At 34.4% G+C, this 16,805-nt stretch overlaps 1 protein-coding gene and 1 long non-coding RNA gene across 13 annotated transcripts in view; one reads left to right on the forward strand and one right to left on the reverse strand.

Annotated features, from left to right (window-relative positions):
- The window catches only part of GPHN (gephyrin), a 620,043-nt gene that overhangs the window by 258,898 nt on the left and 344,340 nt on the right, over nucleotides 1–16,805 (forward strand). The gene's annotated exons all lie outside the window — the stretch shown is intronic.
- The window catches only part of LOC144320766 (uncharacterized), a 53,635-nt gene that overhangs the window by 25,045 nt on the left and 11,785 nt on the right, over nucleotides 1–16,805 (reverse strand). The gene's annotated exons all lie outside the window — the stretch shown is intronic.

Consider the following 16,805-nt stretch of genomic DNA (forward strand, 5'->3'; position numbering starts at 1 on the left):
CAGCATGTAGTCTGATCTTTTTTTTTAATCCATTTTTAATCCATAGAATCACTGTATGTTACTTGATTGGGAAGTTTAATCCATTCACATTTAACATAATTATTGATGGTTAGGGACTTGAAACTGCCATTTTGTTAATTTTTTTCTGATTTTTTTCTTAGGTTCTTTTTCCTTTCTTCTTCTCTTGTTTTCCTGTATAATTTCATGATGTTTGTAGTGATATGCTTTCATTCCTTTCATGTTATCCACTATAGGTTTTTGCTTTGTGGCTACATGTTGCTTACATAAAACATACGTATAATAGTCTATTTTAAGCTGATAATGACATAATTTCAGTAGTATGCAAAAACTCTACTCTTTTACTTCTCCATCCCTCATACACTTTGTTATTTGAGGTCATTTTTACATCATCTGTATTTATATTTTTATGTACATTTTTATATTGTATATCCATCACATTCTTGTATTTAAAGTTAGCATTGACACTTCTAGGTCTTAACTTTAATTCTTAAACTAGAAGTGATTTACACTCCACTATTGCAGTATTCTGTATTTGTCTATATACTTATTTTTATCAATTGGTTGTGTACCGTATTATGTTTTTATGTTGCTATTTAGCATCATTTTGTTTCAACTTGAAAAATTCCCTTCAGCATTTCTTGTAAGCCAGGTCTAGTAGAGATGAACTCCTCAGCTTTTGTTTGTCTAGGAGTCTCTATATTTCTTTCATTTCTGAAGGATAATTTTGCCAGGTATTATATTCTTGGTTAGCTCTTTCTGCCCTTTGCAACATTTTATTACACAACTTGCCACTGCTTTTAATAAGCTAATTAGAGTTACGAAGAATGTCTCCAAGAACGAGATTAAGCATGGTGGTATCCTACATTCATCTGTATATGTAACTGCATGATATTATTCTAGATATTATATAGAATGAAAAAAAATGGGTAAAATATGGATCCTCCTTTCAAGAGGCTTATATTTGTGTAGTTTTTTCTAGATATGACTTATTATCTGGACACATTAGAAAAATTGTCATATATTTTGTGATTAAAGGCATTTTTTCCCTTTCTTCCACCATCTCTTTGCATGAAGACATACATGGGCATAATTGAGTACCACAAATATCAGATATAAGAAAAATCAGTGCTAGTATTAGATTTGCTCTCTAACAAATATTAGGAAATCTAATTTGGGGAGCCCCTTTGATAGTATATTTTCTAGGTCATGATCCTCTTCCTCTATGGAAATGACAAATCACTTAAGTTAGAGTTCTAAATACGACTAAAGAGCATTTTATTGTCACGGTGCCAGAGGTATCTTTACATTTTTGCAATTTTGACCACTTATATAAGGAAACTGATCATTGTACATACAAGGTTTTCATACTGACATTATTTGGATTAACTTCCTTAACCTTTTTTGTTGGTCATTACCTAATAATGCTGGTCCACAAAGAAGAAAATAATTTTAATGCAATTAGAAGGAAAAAAAATGTAACTTTTTAAAATAGCATTAGTATTTTATAGCTAGCGATAATTCATATACTTTTCCTTATTCACCAAACTCAAAGTGATACTCAAAACATTTCTCTCTTAGGTTAGACATGTTATAATATAAATTTATTTTGGTTTTTTTTGTACCTATATATTTTTTCTTTTAAAAGATCTTGTATTCTGCTAGTACTGCATAATGAGATGTTTAGTCAATTGTTTGATACTCACATGGGAATTTTCAAACTTTTTAAACACAGTTTTCTCTTAACCCAACTTTTTTTACCATCTTTTTTGATTTAATATCTGATTTCCATACTTATGTTATTGTTCAAATAAGAGCAGACTAAAGGTCCTTCCGCATGCATCCACCTTCAAGGTTGGTTTATGTTTTTCTCTATTACGCAGTACAGTTAGAAATTTAGCTGTTTCAAAATGGAATAAAAGCATACTTCTTTAGAATCTATGAAAATTTCATAGATGGTTTGCTTTTATGATATTGTATTTCCAGCTGTGCTCAGATATACTTTTTTTCTTAAAGCATGTCTTTTCTCTGAATGTCACAATTTCACTCTGAAATTGCGATATTAAAACCTAAAAATTCTTAACATCCCCTGAGGAAATAAAATTTAGAGAACTGCTGATTCATAGACTTCTCCTAAAAAACCATATTTTGAAATATTGATCTATATATTAGCATTTTATATTTTGTGCAACTGATTATGGTTGGACCTAAACAGTGTTTAATACTTCCCATTTTAGATGAGTTTAGGGTCATTTTAATTACAAAATTGTCATTTATTTGAGTCACCTGGTGATTTAGTAGCATTTAACAAATTTTTAATGAATCAAAAAGTTCTATGAGAAAGAAATAATTATTGAATGAAACATTTAGGACAAATCAGTGGCAGAAATATAAATCGAATAAAGAAGACTCTTGGTTTCTTGATTTGATAATTTACCATTTGTTTTCTTAATATTGTACATCTTAAAATAAACCTTTGCTAAACCATGTTACCAGGAGATATACTTTATTGCAACAATTCTAGCTTGGAATTTATTTTAAAGATTTTATTTATGCATTTGACTGAGTACAAGCAGGGGAAGTGGGAGAGGGAGAAGCAGTCTTCCTGCTGGGCTCCATCCCAGGATCCTGGGATCATGACCTGAGCTGAAGGCTGACACTTAACAAACTGAACCACCCAGGCAATTCTAGATTTGAATTTTAGTAAGCATAGAATAAAATAGACTAAAATAATCACTTGTGGAATTTATTGGATATATGTATATGTTAATTAAGTCTAGTAATCTCATTTTTATATTTGAGAGAAAAAACTTTCTAATGGGATTATAATTTTTAGCATCATTTAGACAACATGATCTTCTGGTGGTGGTGGGGAATTAATGTGGTTTTTTTGGAATTAATGTTTCTTAATGTTAAAGTGACATCTGATAACTTCTAAAATAGCACGGACCAAGCCATATGCTTTATATTTATAAAAATATAAAAATATTTTTAGAATACTGTCTAAGCAAAGCTAATCTATTAAAATTAATGTATGAGGCAATAGTTGGACTTCTTATAGAATCACTTAACATTTCGTGCTTGCTTCTTCAGTCAAGTTGAAAGCTCTGAGTAGAATACTGCCCAAACTAAGACATCTAAGATTTATTTTATAGAAGTCAACTTATGCCACATTCTGTATATAAAAATATGTAATAAAAGGTATTAAAATGGAGACATTGCTTTTAACAAAGGATTCACTGAAGAGCTTGTTTAAAATTTTCATGTCTAGCTCTCACATCGTTCACTAATTCACTGAACGTGTTCTCATTTACCAAGCTTTAAGTGATGACTATGTGTCCATTACAAAAGCAGCTCAAAATGTAATCTGTACTTTCATAATCTAATGGAGAATACAGATCTCTAAGTAAGTAGTCAATCAATAATAACCAATCCTAGAATGCAGTTAAGAATAAAGCAATACTTATAATAGAAAAAGTGCTTATATTTGATTCTAGAGTCTGAGTAAGTCTTCTGAAAGTGAATTTGATTCTCGAAGGATGATTAGGAGTTTGAGGGATGGAGATGGGCATTTAGGATAGGAGCAATAAATACATAGGGCAAGGGATTGCCTGATACATTTATGAAAACAGAACAAAAATGTTGTGAAAGGGTAACAGGAAATGAGAAAAAACATGGAATCAGAAATTGGGTTACAAAAGGTGTTGTTTTATCAAATTTCAGAAGATATTATATATAAATTAAAGTAATATGACATGACAAAAATTACATATTAGAAAGGTAAGACTTGTGCATCTATGATAAGGATAATATTGAAATTGTGATTAGAAATTATAAACTGTTAACATTAGAAAGTAGAAGCAGAGGAATAGGTATTATTGAGATAAATTAAGGCAAGTAGAAATATGACTCAGTTACTAATTGTTGTAGGAACTAAAAAAGAGGAAGACATCCAAGAATATTTCCACATATCTGATGGATTACTGGATTAATGAATATTTACTACAACAAAAATTGGATAAAACTGGAGGAGAAGCAATTTTGAGTTAGGAGATAAAATTAAATATTTCTGAGCAGCTCTGAATTATCTTTAAACACTATTACTAATACATATGGACCAGTTTTTTTTTTTCTGGAATATTTCCACTAATGGAAATAACTACTATATACAAATTTATTTTTTTCTACATAGGTAGATTAATTTATTCAGAAAAGCCATGTAATAAGAAATTTATTAAAGGAAACTATCTTAAGGAAATAAGTATATTATCACATTTAATACTTAACAGTAGTTAGGGGAACAAAGCATAGTCATGCTTCAATAGAGAATTGTTGATAATATACAAAAGAAGATATGGAACATTTTATATAATAAACCAAATGTTAGGCCACCAAAAAGTATCTTAGTAGATTTATAAAGATTGAAATCATATAAAGTCTCTTTTGTGATCACTATGGAAAAAAGCTAGACATCAATAAAGGGGGAAACTAGAAAATTCACAATACATGGAAATTAATTCATTGTTAACCAGTGGTTCAAAAAGAAGTCATAAGTGTACTTAGAAAAATATTTTTAGATGAATAAAGCAAAAACACAACATACCAAACTTATGAGATGAAGTGAAAGCACTGCTCAGAGTGATATATTTATAAATACTAAAATTAGAAAGGTAGATACATCTCCAATCAGTGAGCTAATGTTATACCTTGAAGAATTGGAAAAGAAGTGAAAACTAAACCCCAACCTAGCAAACACAGCTGTGACAACAACAGAAAAGTGGGAGGAGAACAGAGGCATAGAGCAGCAGAGTTTTTGTATGCTATTGAAGTTAAATGATCAATTCAACCAGATTGTTGTAAATTTGGGAAGTTAAATGTATTTCTCATGAAAGTCAGAAAGAAAAATCTAGAAGATATACAACAGAAAATGACAAAGAAATGAAAAGGATTCATTACAAAGAAAAAGAATATAACAGCTAAACAAAAGAGAAGGCAATAAAACAAAGAAGGAGGGGAAAAGGAAAAAGAGGAAGAAAATAATAAGGATTGGGATAGAGGCCAATGAAATACAAAAGAATAGAAAAACAGTAATGAAAGTAAAATCAAAACTTTGTTCTTTAAAATGACTGACAAACTTTTAGCCAAATTGACTTAAGAAAAAAGAGAAGGCACAAAAACTAGTGAAATATGAAGGTGGGAAAATTACTACCAACCTTACAGAAATTAAAGAATTATAAAGAATACTGTGAACAGTTGTATGCTCACAAAGGAGATAGCCTCAATAAATAGACATTTCTAGAAACATGTGAATTACCTCAATTGATACAAGAAGGAACAGAAAATCTCAACAGACCTATAGCAAGTAAAGAAATTCAATTGTAATACAAAAAACTACCAACAAAGAACCATCTAGGACCAGATGACTTCATTGGTGAATTATACCAAACATCTAAAGAATTAACCACACTGCTTCTCAAAATCTTCTAAAAAGCTGAAGAGGATAGAACATGTCCTAACTTATTCTATAATGAGGCCAGCATGACCTTGCTAGGTCTCAAAAGTAAGTTACAGACCAACATCCATTATGAATATATATGTAAATATACACATATTTATATATATGCAAAAATATTCTGCAAAATAATAGGGAACTGAAGTCACCAACATATCAAAAGGATTATACGTAATGACCAAATAAGATTATCCCAGGAATTCGGGGGATCCCTGGGTGGCACAGCGGTTTGGCGCCTGCCTTTGGCCCAGGGCGCGATCCTGGAGACCCGGGATCGAATCCCACGTCGGGCTCCCGGTGCATGGAGCCTGCTTCTCCCTCTGCCTGTGTCTCTGCCTCTCTCTCTCTCTCTCTCTGTGACTATCATAAATAAATAAAAATTAAAAAAAAATTAAAAAGAAAAAGAATTATTGTTAAAAAAAAAAAAAAAGATTATCCCAGGAATTCAAGGTTAGTTCAACATGAGAAAATCACTGTACTATAACACATTAAAGAACGGAAAAAAAAAACCACATTATCATCTCATTTGACACAAAATACATTTAACAAAAATCAAAACCCCTCCATGATAAAAATACTGAGAAAACTAAGAGTAAACAGGGCACTTCCTTAACATGATAAGAGGCATTTATGGAGAACACACAGGTAATAACATCATGCTCAGTGATGAAAAACTGAACATTTTTCTTTTAAATCCAGGAACAAGACACAGGATATTTATTTTCACTACTGATACTGAACATTGCATTTGAAGTTCCAGCAAAACGATTAGACATGGAAAAGAAATAAAAGACATTCAGAGTGTTCAGGAAAATGTAAATCTATTTCTATCCACAGTTAAACTCTGATCCTATATATACAATATTGTATAGAATCCACAAAGAATATTAGATCCAATAAATGAGTTCAGTAAAGTTGCAGAGTACAAGAACAACATAAAAACCACTTGATTCTATATACCAGCAATAAATAATCTGAAAAGGAAATTAAAAACAACTCCATTTAAAATGCCATCTGAAAAATAAAATGCCTAAGAATAAATTTAACCAAGGAGGTAAACGACTTGTACAATGAAAACTACAAAACTGCTGGAAAAAATTGAAGAATAGCTAAAAGATGGAAAGTCATCCCATGATCATGGACTGGAAGACTTCATACTGTTAAGGTATCAATGCTATTCAATGTGATCTACAAATTCAGTGTAATCCCTATCAGAATTCAAACAGTATTTTAAAAATATACACGATAAAAACTATACCTGAAATTCATATGAAATTACAAGGGGCCACAAATGGCCAAAACAATTTTGTAAAAAAAGAACAAAATTGTAGGACTCACATTTCCCCATTTCAAAACTTACTACAAAGCTTACACTAATTAAAACAGTGTGGCACTGTTATAAAAACAGATCTATATAGGCCAGTAGAATAGAATCAAGAATCCTAGTGTGGCACTGTTATAAAAACAGATCTATATAGGCCAGTAGAATAGAATCAAGGATCCAGATATAAATTTGCATACTCAAGGGAAATTGATTTTAGACAAGGGTGCTATTAAGGTTGTAACAACAGCTTTGGGAAAGAAAAGTCTCTTTAACAAATGCTGCTAGAACAATTGGATTTCTATGTGCAAAAGAATTAATTAGAACTATTTCATATCATATACAAAAATTAACTCAAAATGGACCAAAGTCCTGAATATAAAAGCGAAAAGTATGAAACGCTTATAAGAAACCATAGGGATGAATTTTTATGATCTTAGATTTTTGTTTTTCATCATGGAAGGTGTACTTTTTAATCCCCATCACATATTTAATCCATCTCCCTCCTTGACCTCCCCTCTAGTAACCATCAGTTTGTTGCCTATAGTTAAGTCTGTTTCTTGGTTTGTCTCAGTCTCTCTCTGTTTTTTCTCCTTTGCTCATTTACTTTGTTTCTTAACTTACACATATAAGTGAGATCATATGGTGTTTGTCTTTATCTGACTCACTTGTTTCATTTAGTATAATGCACTCTAGCTCTATTCACATTGTTGTGAATGGCAAGATTTCATTTCTTTTTATGGCTGAATAATATCCCATTGTATATGTATGCCACATCTTCTCTATCCATTCATTTATTCATGGACACTTGGGCTGTTTCTATATTTTGGCTATTGTAAATAATGCTGCAGTATGCACAGGTGCATGTATCCTTTTGAAACATGAAACAAACAGCCAATAAACACATGAAAATATTCCCATGTCACTAGTTATTAGGGAAATACAGGTCAAAACCAAAAAGAGCTACCAATTTACACCCATTTCAGTGGTCATTAAAAACACACACAAAAATAACAACTGTTGTTAAGGATGTGGATACACTGGAATCCTAACACTTTGATTGGGATAATATAAAATTGTACAGCCACTGTGGAAAATTGTTTGCCAGGGCTTGAGGTGCTATAGTTGAAATTACCATATAACTGAGCAATGCCACCTCTCAGGTATATACCCAAAAGAATTAAAAAGAGAGACTCATATCTTATGCCAATGTTTATTATGGCATTATTCATAATAGCAAAAAATGTAAACAATTTTAAGTATTCATTAACAGATGAATGGATAAACAAAATGTGTGTGTGTGTATATATATATATATATATATATACACACACACACACACACACACACACACGGGGTTTATTCAGTCATTAAAAGGAATGAAGAGATACAAGATACATGCTATGATATGGATGGAATTTAAAAACACTATGCTGAGAGAAATTAGATAGACACAAAAGGACAAAATATCATATGATTCCACTTATATGAGGTTCTTAAAATAATCAAGTTCATAAAGAAAAAATCAATTAGTAGTTACTAGGTCTGAGGGAATGGGAAAATGGGGTGTTAATTGCTTAATTACATTTTCTTTCTGTGATGGATAAATTTTGGAAATGGTAGTGACAGTTGCACATCACTGGACTGTAACTGAATCATGTATTTTAAAATGGTTAAAATATGGTACCAGAGAAGGGAGTTAAGACGGCACAGGAGTAGGGCACCCTAAATTAGTCTAGTTCCTGGAATTCAGCTAGTTATCAAATCATTCTGAATACCTGTGAAATAACTTGGAGATTGGAGGAAAATCTGGGGTAATATATCAGAAGATACTGAGTAGAGTGGGAGACTACTTAAGGAACCTACTGCAAAGTATTATAAGCAGCAGAGTACAAAATCAGAACTATTAGAAGTCTTCTGCACTTCCCGAGCTTAATGGGGCCCAGGTGGCACAGTGTGGTCTCAAGATCCCCAGGGTCAGAAGAAGAAAAAGGGTGCCTGAAAGTGGCAGAATTCCCAGGCATTGGAGTGGGGAAGCTTGCTGAACATAGTGAGTCTAGATGCCGGTAACCTGCTCAGTGTTTCCATACTGCAAACCGTTGCATGATCCCACAACCGATATCCAGGCAGGGGCCTACCAAAGGCAGAAATGGAGAAAGACCCTTTTCTGTCTGTCCACCAGAGGAACAACAGGAGTTCATGCCACAGGAGTCTGTAGAATTTGGAGACTTCAATCAGGGTAGAGGGCCTTATATAAAAACACTCAATCTCAAGCTGGGTGAACACAAGAGATTGGAAGGAAACTAGGGAGACAATAGTGACTGCTCTTTTGTGAGCCTTTTGTCTGATTTGACATTTGTAAATACCTTCTGCCACTCCATAAGTTGTCTATTCGTTGTGCTGATTGCTTCCTTTGCTGTGAAAAAGCTTTTTACCCTGATGAAGTCCCAGTAGTTCAATATGCTTTTGTTTCCCTTGCCTGTGGAGACATGTTTAGCAAGAAGTTGCTGCGGCCGAAGTCGAAGACATTACCGCCCGTGTTCTCCTCTAGGATTTTGATGGATTCCTTGTCTCACATTTAGGTCTTTCATCCATTTTGAATTTATTTTTGTATATGGTGTAAGAAAGTGGTCCAGTTTCATTCTTCTGCATTGGCTGTCCAGTTTTCCAAACACCATTTGTTGAAGAGACTGTTTTTCCATTGGATATTCTTTCCTATTTTGTTGAAGATTAATTGACCATAGAGTTGGGGGTCCGTTTCTGGGTTCTCTATTCTGTCCCACTGACCTATGTGTCTGTTTTTGTGCCAGTACCATAATGTCTTGATAGCTATGGCTTTGTAATACAGCTTGAAGTCCGGAATTGTGATGCCTCCAGCTTTGGTTTTCTTTTTCAACATTCTTTTGGCTATTTGGGGTCTTTTCTGGTTCCATACAAAGTTTGGAATCATTTCCTCCAGCTCTGTGAAAAATGCTGGTGTTATTTTGATAGACATTGCACTGAATGTGTAGATTGCCTTTGGTAGTACAGACATTTTAACAATATTTGTCCTTCCAATCCAATAGCATGGAATGTTTTTCCATTTCTTTGTGTTTCCCTCAGTTTCTTTCATAAGTGTTCTATAGTTTTCAGAGTACTGATCTTTTACCTCTTTGGTTAGGTTTATTCCTTAGGAGTCATGGCTTCTGGTGCAACTGTAAATGGGATCGATTCCTATATTTCTCTTTCTGCTGCTTCAGTGTTGGTGTACAGAGATGCAACAGACTTCTGTGCATTGATTTTGTATCCTGCGACTACGCTGAATTCCTGATCAGTTCTAACAATTCTTGGTGGAGTCGTTGGGTTTTTACGTACAGGATCATGTCATCTGCAAAGAGTGAAAGCTTGACAACTTCTTTGCTGATTTAAATGCCTTTTATTTCTTTTTGTTGTCTGACTGCTGAGGCTAGGACTCCCAGTGCTATGTTGAACAACAGTGGTGAGAGTGGACAACCCTGTCGTGTTCCTGACTGACCCTACGGGAAAGCTCTAGTTTTTCTCTGTTATAGAGGATGTTAATCGTGGTCTTTCATATATGGCCTTTATCATGTAGAGGCATGTTCCTTCTATCCCTAGTCTATAGAAGGTTGTTATCAAGAAAGGATGTTATATTTTGTCAAATGCTTTTTTTCCATCTATTGAGAGGATCATATGGTTCTTATCCTTTCTTTTATTAATGTTGGTATATCAGGTTGATTGATTTGCAGATATTGAACCATCCCTGCAGCCCAGGAATAAATCCGTGCTGGTCATAGTGAATGATCCTTTTAATGTACTGCTGGATCCTGTTAGTTAGTAACCTGGTGAGAATTTTTGCATCCATGTTCCTTCATCAGGGATATTGGTCTGTAATTTTCCTTTTTTGGTGGAGTCTTTGGTTTGGGGACTGAGAATGAGTTTGGAAGCTTTCCTTCCATTTCTACTTTTTGAAACTGCTTCAGAGGAATAGGTATTAATTCTTCTTTAGATGTGTGGTAGAATTCTGCTGGGAGGCCTTCTGACCCAGACTCTTGTTGGGAGGTTCTTGATTACTGCTTCAATTTCTTTGCTGTTTGTGGGCCTATTCAGATTTCCTATTTCTTCCTGTTTCAGTTTTGGTAGTTTATATATTTCTAAGAACATACCCATTTCTTCCAGATTGCCTAATTTGTTGGCATATAATTGCTCATAATAGTCTCTTAAAATCATTTCTATTTCTTCGGTGTTCATTGTGATCTCTCCTCTTCCATTTATGGTTTTATTTATTTGAGTCCCTTTTCTTTTCTTTTCTTTTCTTTTCTTTTCTTTTCTTTTCTTTTCTTTTCTTTCTTTTTTTCTTTTCTTTTCTTTTCTCTTCTTTTCTTTTTGATAAGTCTGACTGGGGGTTTATCGATCTTATTAATTTTTTCAGAGAACCAGCTCCTAGTTTCATTGATCTGTTCTACTATCTTTCTTTTTATTTCTATATCATTGATTTCTACTCTAATCTTTATTTCTTCTCTTGCTGGATTTAGGCTTTATTTGCTGTTTTTTTTTTCTAGCTCCTTTAGGTGTAAGGTTAGGTTGTGTATTTGAGACTTGTTTCTTGAGGAAGGCCTGTAATGCTAAATACTTCCCTCTTAGGACCACCTTGGCTGCATCCCAAATGTTTTAGACTGTTGTGTTTTCATTTCCATTTGCTTCCATGTATTTTTTAAAATCCTCTTTAATTTCCCGGTTGACCCATTCATTCTTTAATAGGATGTTCCTTAACCTCCATGTATTTGTGGTCCTTCCAAATTTTTTCTTGTGGTTGACTTCAAGTTTCATAGCATTGTGGTCTGAAAATATGCATGGTATGATCTCAATCTTCCTGTGCTTGTTGAGGCCTGATTTGTGACCCAGTATGTGATCTATTCTGGAGGATGTTCCATGTGCACTTGAAGATGATGTGTATTCTGCTGCCGTAGGATAAGATGCTCTGTATGTATCTGTGAATTCCATGTGATTTAGTGTGATTTAGTGTGTCATTCAAAGCTCTTGTTTCCTTGTTGATCTGCTGCTTAGATGATCTGTTCACTGCTCTGAGTGGGGTATTAAAAGTCCCCTACTATTATTGTATTATTGTCAATGAGTTTTTTAAGTTTACTTAGTTATTAATTGATTTGTAGATTTGGCTGTTCCCAAGTTAGGGACATAAATAGTTGCAACTGTTACATCTTCCTGTTGGGATAGACCCCTTTATTATGATACAGTGTCTGTCTTCAGCTCTTATTGCAGTCTGTTTAAAATTGACTTTGTCTCATAGAAAGATGGCCACTCCAGCTTTCTTTTGATGTCCATCAGCATGATGAATGGTTTTCTACCCCCTCACTTTCAATCTGGAGGTGTCTTTGGGTATAAAATGAGTCTCTTGTGAGCAGCATATCAGTGGGTCTTGTTTTTGTATCCATTGTGATACCCTGTGTCTTTTGATCGGAGCTCTTAGTCCATTTACATTCAGAGTAATTGTTGAAAGACATGAATTTAGTGCCATTGTATTACCTGTGGAGTTGCTGTTCCTGTAGATTGTCTCTGTTCCTTTCTGGTCTTTGTTACTTTAGGTCTCTCTTTCCACTCAACAGGTCCCCTTTAATATTTCTTGCAGGGCTGGTTTAGTATTTACGAAGCCCTTCAGTTTTTGTTTGTCTTGGAAACTCTTTATCTCTCCTTCTATTGTGAATGACAGCCGTGCTGGGTAAGGTATTCTTGGCTGCATATTTTTCCTGCTTAGCACATTGAATATATCATGCCAGTCCCTTCTGGCTGCCAGGTCTCTGTGGACAGGTCTGCTGCCAGCCTTATGTGTCTACTGTTGTAGGTTAAGAACCTTTTCTCCCGAGCTGCTTTTAGAATTCTCTCTTTATCTTTGTATTTTGCAAATTTCACTATGCTGTGTCATGGTGTTGACCTATTTTGGTTGATTTTGAGGGGAGTTCTCTGTGTCTCTTGCACTTGAATGCCTGTTTCCTTCCCCAGATTAGAGAAGTTCTCAGCTACAGTTTGTTCAGATATACCTTCTGCTCCTTTTTCCTACTTTTCTTCTCTTCTGGAACTTCTATGATATGGATGTTATTTTGCTTTATGGCTTCACGGAGTTCCCTGAATCTACCTTCTTCAACTAATAGTTTCTAATAGTTTTCGTTCCCTCTTCTTCTCAGCTTTATTGTTTTCCATAATTTTACCTTCTATATCACCTATCCTCTCCTCTGCTTCTTCAATCCTCATAGTGATTATATCCTATTTGTTTTGCTTGTCAGTTATACCTTTTTTATTTTTTTATTCTTTTTATTTTTAGCCTGACTAGGTTTTAGGTCTTTTATCTCTCCAGCAAGGGTTTCTCTGGGGTCGTTTAACCTTTTTTTCAGGTCCAGGTAGTAGTCTTATGACTGCTGATCTTAATTTTTTTTCAGATACATTGCTTATTGTTATATATGTAATACATATTTTTCTTTCTTTTTCAGCTTCATCTTTCTTTAAAAGTTTAACTTACATATCACGGACTCACTCTTCTGAATCATTTGTCCTTGTTTTTATGGTCTCCACTTGGCACTGCATTTTAATGATAGCATTTTTTATTTCAGCTTGCCTAAATTTTAGTTCTTTCTTATGGTATGGGGTTCTCTAGTGTCTTCTATGGTTTTTTTAAGCCCAGCTGATATCTTTATAATCGTTTTAAATTCAGTTTAGACATATATACATATATATATGTATATATATGCAAGGAAACAAAGAATAAACATACTTATGAATTATAAAAAATTAGAAATATTGAAAAAAAACTGAAAATAATAATAAAGACTAAACAATAAAAATACAGTGAATGCTAGATACTATTTTTCCCTCAAGCTAAAGCTTTGTGGCCCTCTGTGATCAGTAAACTTGCTGTGAGTGAGTTGTTTGTGCTGGTTATCTGGAGGAAGGGTGTGTTGTGCTGATTCTCAGGTGGACATGCCCTCATGGAAATGTGCCATAATGGTGCAGGGAGGCATGGGTTCATGTAAGCAGCTCTGGACTCCAGTAGGTTGTGCTGTTTTGCTCCCTGAAGGCTCTCAGCGCTGATGGGCAGGATGAATATGGCTCCTGCTCTGCTCTTTAGCCCTGAAGATGAAAATTCCCATCACCCACCCTTCAGTGCATCCTCACAGAGACCAGTCAATCACTCCTGTCTTCTTGGTTTCCTTCAGAATTCTGTGTTCACCCTGCCTGTGCATGAGTGTTCTTATCTCAGGCATGCAACTGAGTTCCAAAACTCCAACCAAATTTTAGGGACTCCTGTGGTGAGAACCCGCACGTTCCTCCCAAGGAATGTCTTGCCAGGCCTCTGCCGTTTGCCCCACTAGTCCCAGGAAAGTGTTTGCACAACCACACAGTGGTTGACAGTTTATGGCCACACTAGCCAGACTGGCACCTGTACTCCCTGTCCTCAGCCTGCTTCCATGGTCTTGTGCCTGGGAACAGTGCCACACTTAGGCACCACCCATTCTTTTAACCCATGAGACCATGCCCTCATACCTGGGATTTCACCACTTGAGCACCTTTAAGCCAGGCCCCTTTGTATGGTATCGTAGAAGCCTTCTAAAAGTTCTGATTCTGGGGATCCCTGGGTGGCACAGCGGTTTAGCGCCTGCCTTTGGCCCAGGGCGCGATCCTGGAGACCCAGGATCGAATCCCACGTCGGGCTCCCGGTGCATGGAGCCTGCTTCTCCCTCTGCCTATGTCTCTGCCTCTCTCTCTCTCTCTCTGTGTGACTATCATAAATAAATAAAATTAAAAAAAAAAAAAGTTCTGATTCTGCACTCTGCTGCTTGTAATACTTTGCAGTAGCCTCCTTAAGTAGGTTCCCTCCCTGCTGCTTTCTCCTCAGCTATATCATACCTGATCCAAGTCTCATTTCCTACCTTCCAAATGGTAGTACGTATCTACTCGTAGACTTGCAGCACTTGTTTTCTCATACCTATTGATTTCTCAGGTGTTCAGAATGATTTGATAACTGTGGTTTTCTAGGAACAAGTCAACTTTAGGGTTCCCTACTGCCCTACTCCACCTATTGATTTCTCAGGTGTTCAGAATAATTTGATAATTATGTGGTTGCTTTCTAGGAACAAGTCAACTTTAGGGTCCTTTTTTTTTTTTCAAGATTTTATTTATTGAGAGGGAGAGACAGCACACACATATGAGAGAGAGAGAGAGGGTGAGAGAGCGCTGCAAAAGTGAGCACAGGTGGCAGGAAAGGGCAAAGGGAGAGGGAGAATCAAGCTCGCCAGAAGCAGGGAGCTCTGTGCAGTGGGGGGCTCCCCCTGATATCACGACCTGAGCTGAGAGAAACCCTATACTATAACCAGCTGAGTCACCGAGGGGCCCCTCCTCTGTCATCTTAACTCCTCCTCCATTTACATGCCTTTTTAATAGTTAAAATCATTGTGATTGATCTGAAGTTAATGTAGGGATACTAATCTAGAAGCCTACCTTCCCTATGTTGGGATTTCAGCAAAAGCAATACATGTAGCACTGGTAGTCTACATTATTCCAGAGAAAATGATTTTTTTTATTGAAATAAAATTGAAGTTTATAATAGCAACTTTGTTTTTATTTTTTCTTCCACGAGTCAACCATTATCACCATTGCATCTTTGAATCATTATTGTACTAACAAATCTAAACTATTTCTGTAATCTATGGCATTTACTTAATAGTTGTTGTAGACTGCTTATACTATTACCAGTCTACTTGATAATGATAGATACTTCTTAAAAACTTTATTTTGAAATAATTTCAAACTTTCAACTTCTGGCTAGTTCTATTGTGACACCTAAGTGCATCATATTACATTTGTTTACTCAGTTTGCTTCTTTCTATGTAAGACTATGATTTCTTTGCATTCTCATTTTCTGGGCTGTATCTATTACATAACATAAACTCAGAGAATAAAATGTATAACTCATTATTTGTAAGACTGTAAGTTGTCCTTGAGTTTTCAATAGCTCTTTCTCTAATTTCTTTATTGATATTCCAACAATCTCAACTTTTAACTTAAAACTTTAATAATTGACTAGTGCAAACACTTTTTAAGTGCATGCTTCAAACCTTTTATGGGTAGTTACATAATTTTTCATTTTGATAACATCTTGTCTTGTTATTTATCTTACTATGTTCTTATTTAGTATAACATTTATATATGTTGTATAATATGAATTAAGTTAAATGTCATTAATGTTTCAGCATTTAAACATGGCACTTTAAATCTAGGAAGTACTTCTCAAATCAAGGTTTGAATACTTTTTCCATTAGCAAGGATAATTGTAATATTAAAGGGTTTAAATGTAGACTTTTTTAATAAAATTCATTTGTCTGGATTAAGTTATTAAAAAAAATTTTTTTAATTTTAAAAATATAATTTAACTCAATATATCCACTATATTATTAGGATGTATTCAGTATTCTTAAATTAACCTTTTTTATACTAAATACTTTAAATTTGGTATATATTTTACACTTAATGTTCATCTCAATTACTTCCTTCGTTGTGAAAATTACTGAATCATTCTGTGTCTCATTATCCTCATCTTTACAATGGCAAGAGTTATAAGAATTAAATTAGATAATGTATGACATACCTGGCAGATGATAAGTGTTACATATAAATCTTAGTGACTTTCTTTAAAAAAAACAAAAAAAAACAAATACAACACAATTTCAAACAGGTGAACATGGCAGTAACCTCACTGCTTTAAGGCAAAGATCGTATTTTAGGGACTAAATTGTAACCCTTAAACATTCAGCTGTTTTCCTTGGACAAATATGGACATACACACACATTTCTCTGACTCCTTGTTTAAATTAATTTTAAAAAGAAACAAAATGATTATCGATTCATCAATTGTGACTCGTGTATAACACTAAGATGAGATGTTAATAA

The sequence above is a fragment of the Canis aureus genome, chromosome 9, assembly GCF_053574225.1.
Source record: "Canis aureus isolate CA01 chromosome 9, VMU_Caureus_v.1.0, whole genome shotgun sequence".
NCBI classification, from domain to species: Eukaryota; Metazoa; Chordata; class Mammalia; order Carnivora; family Canidae; genus Canis; species Canis aureus.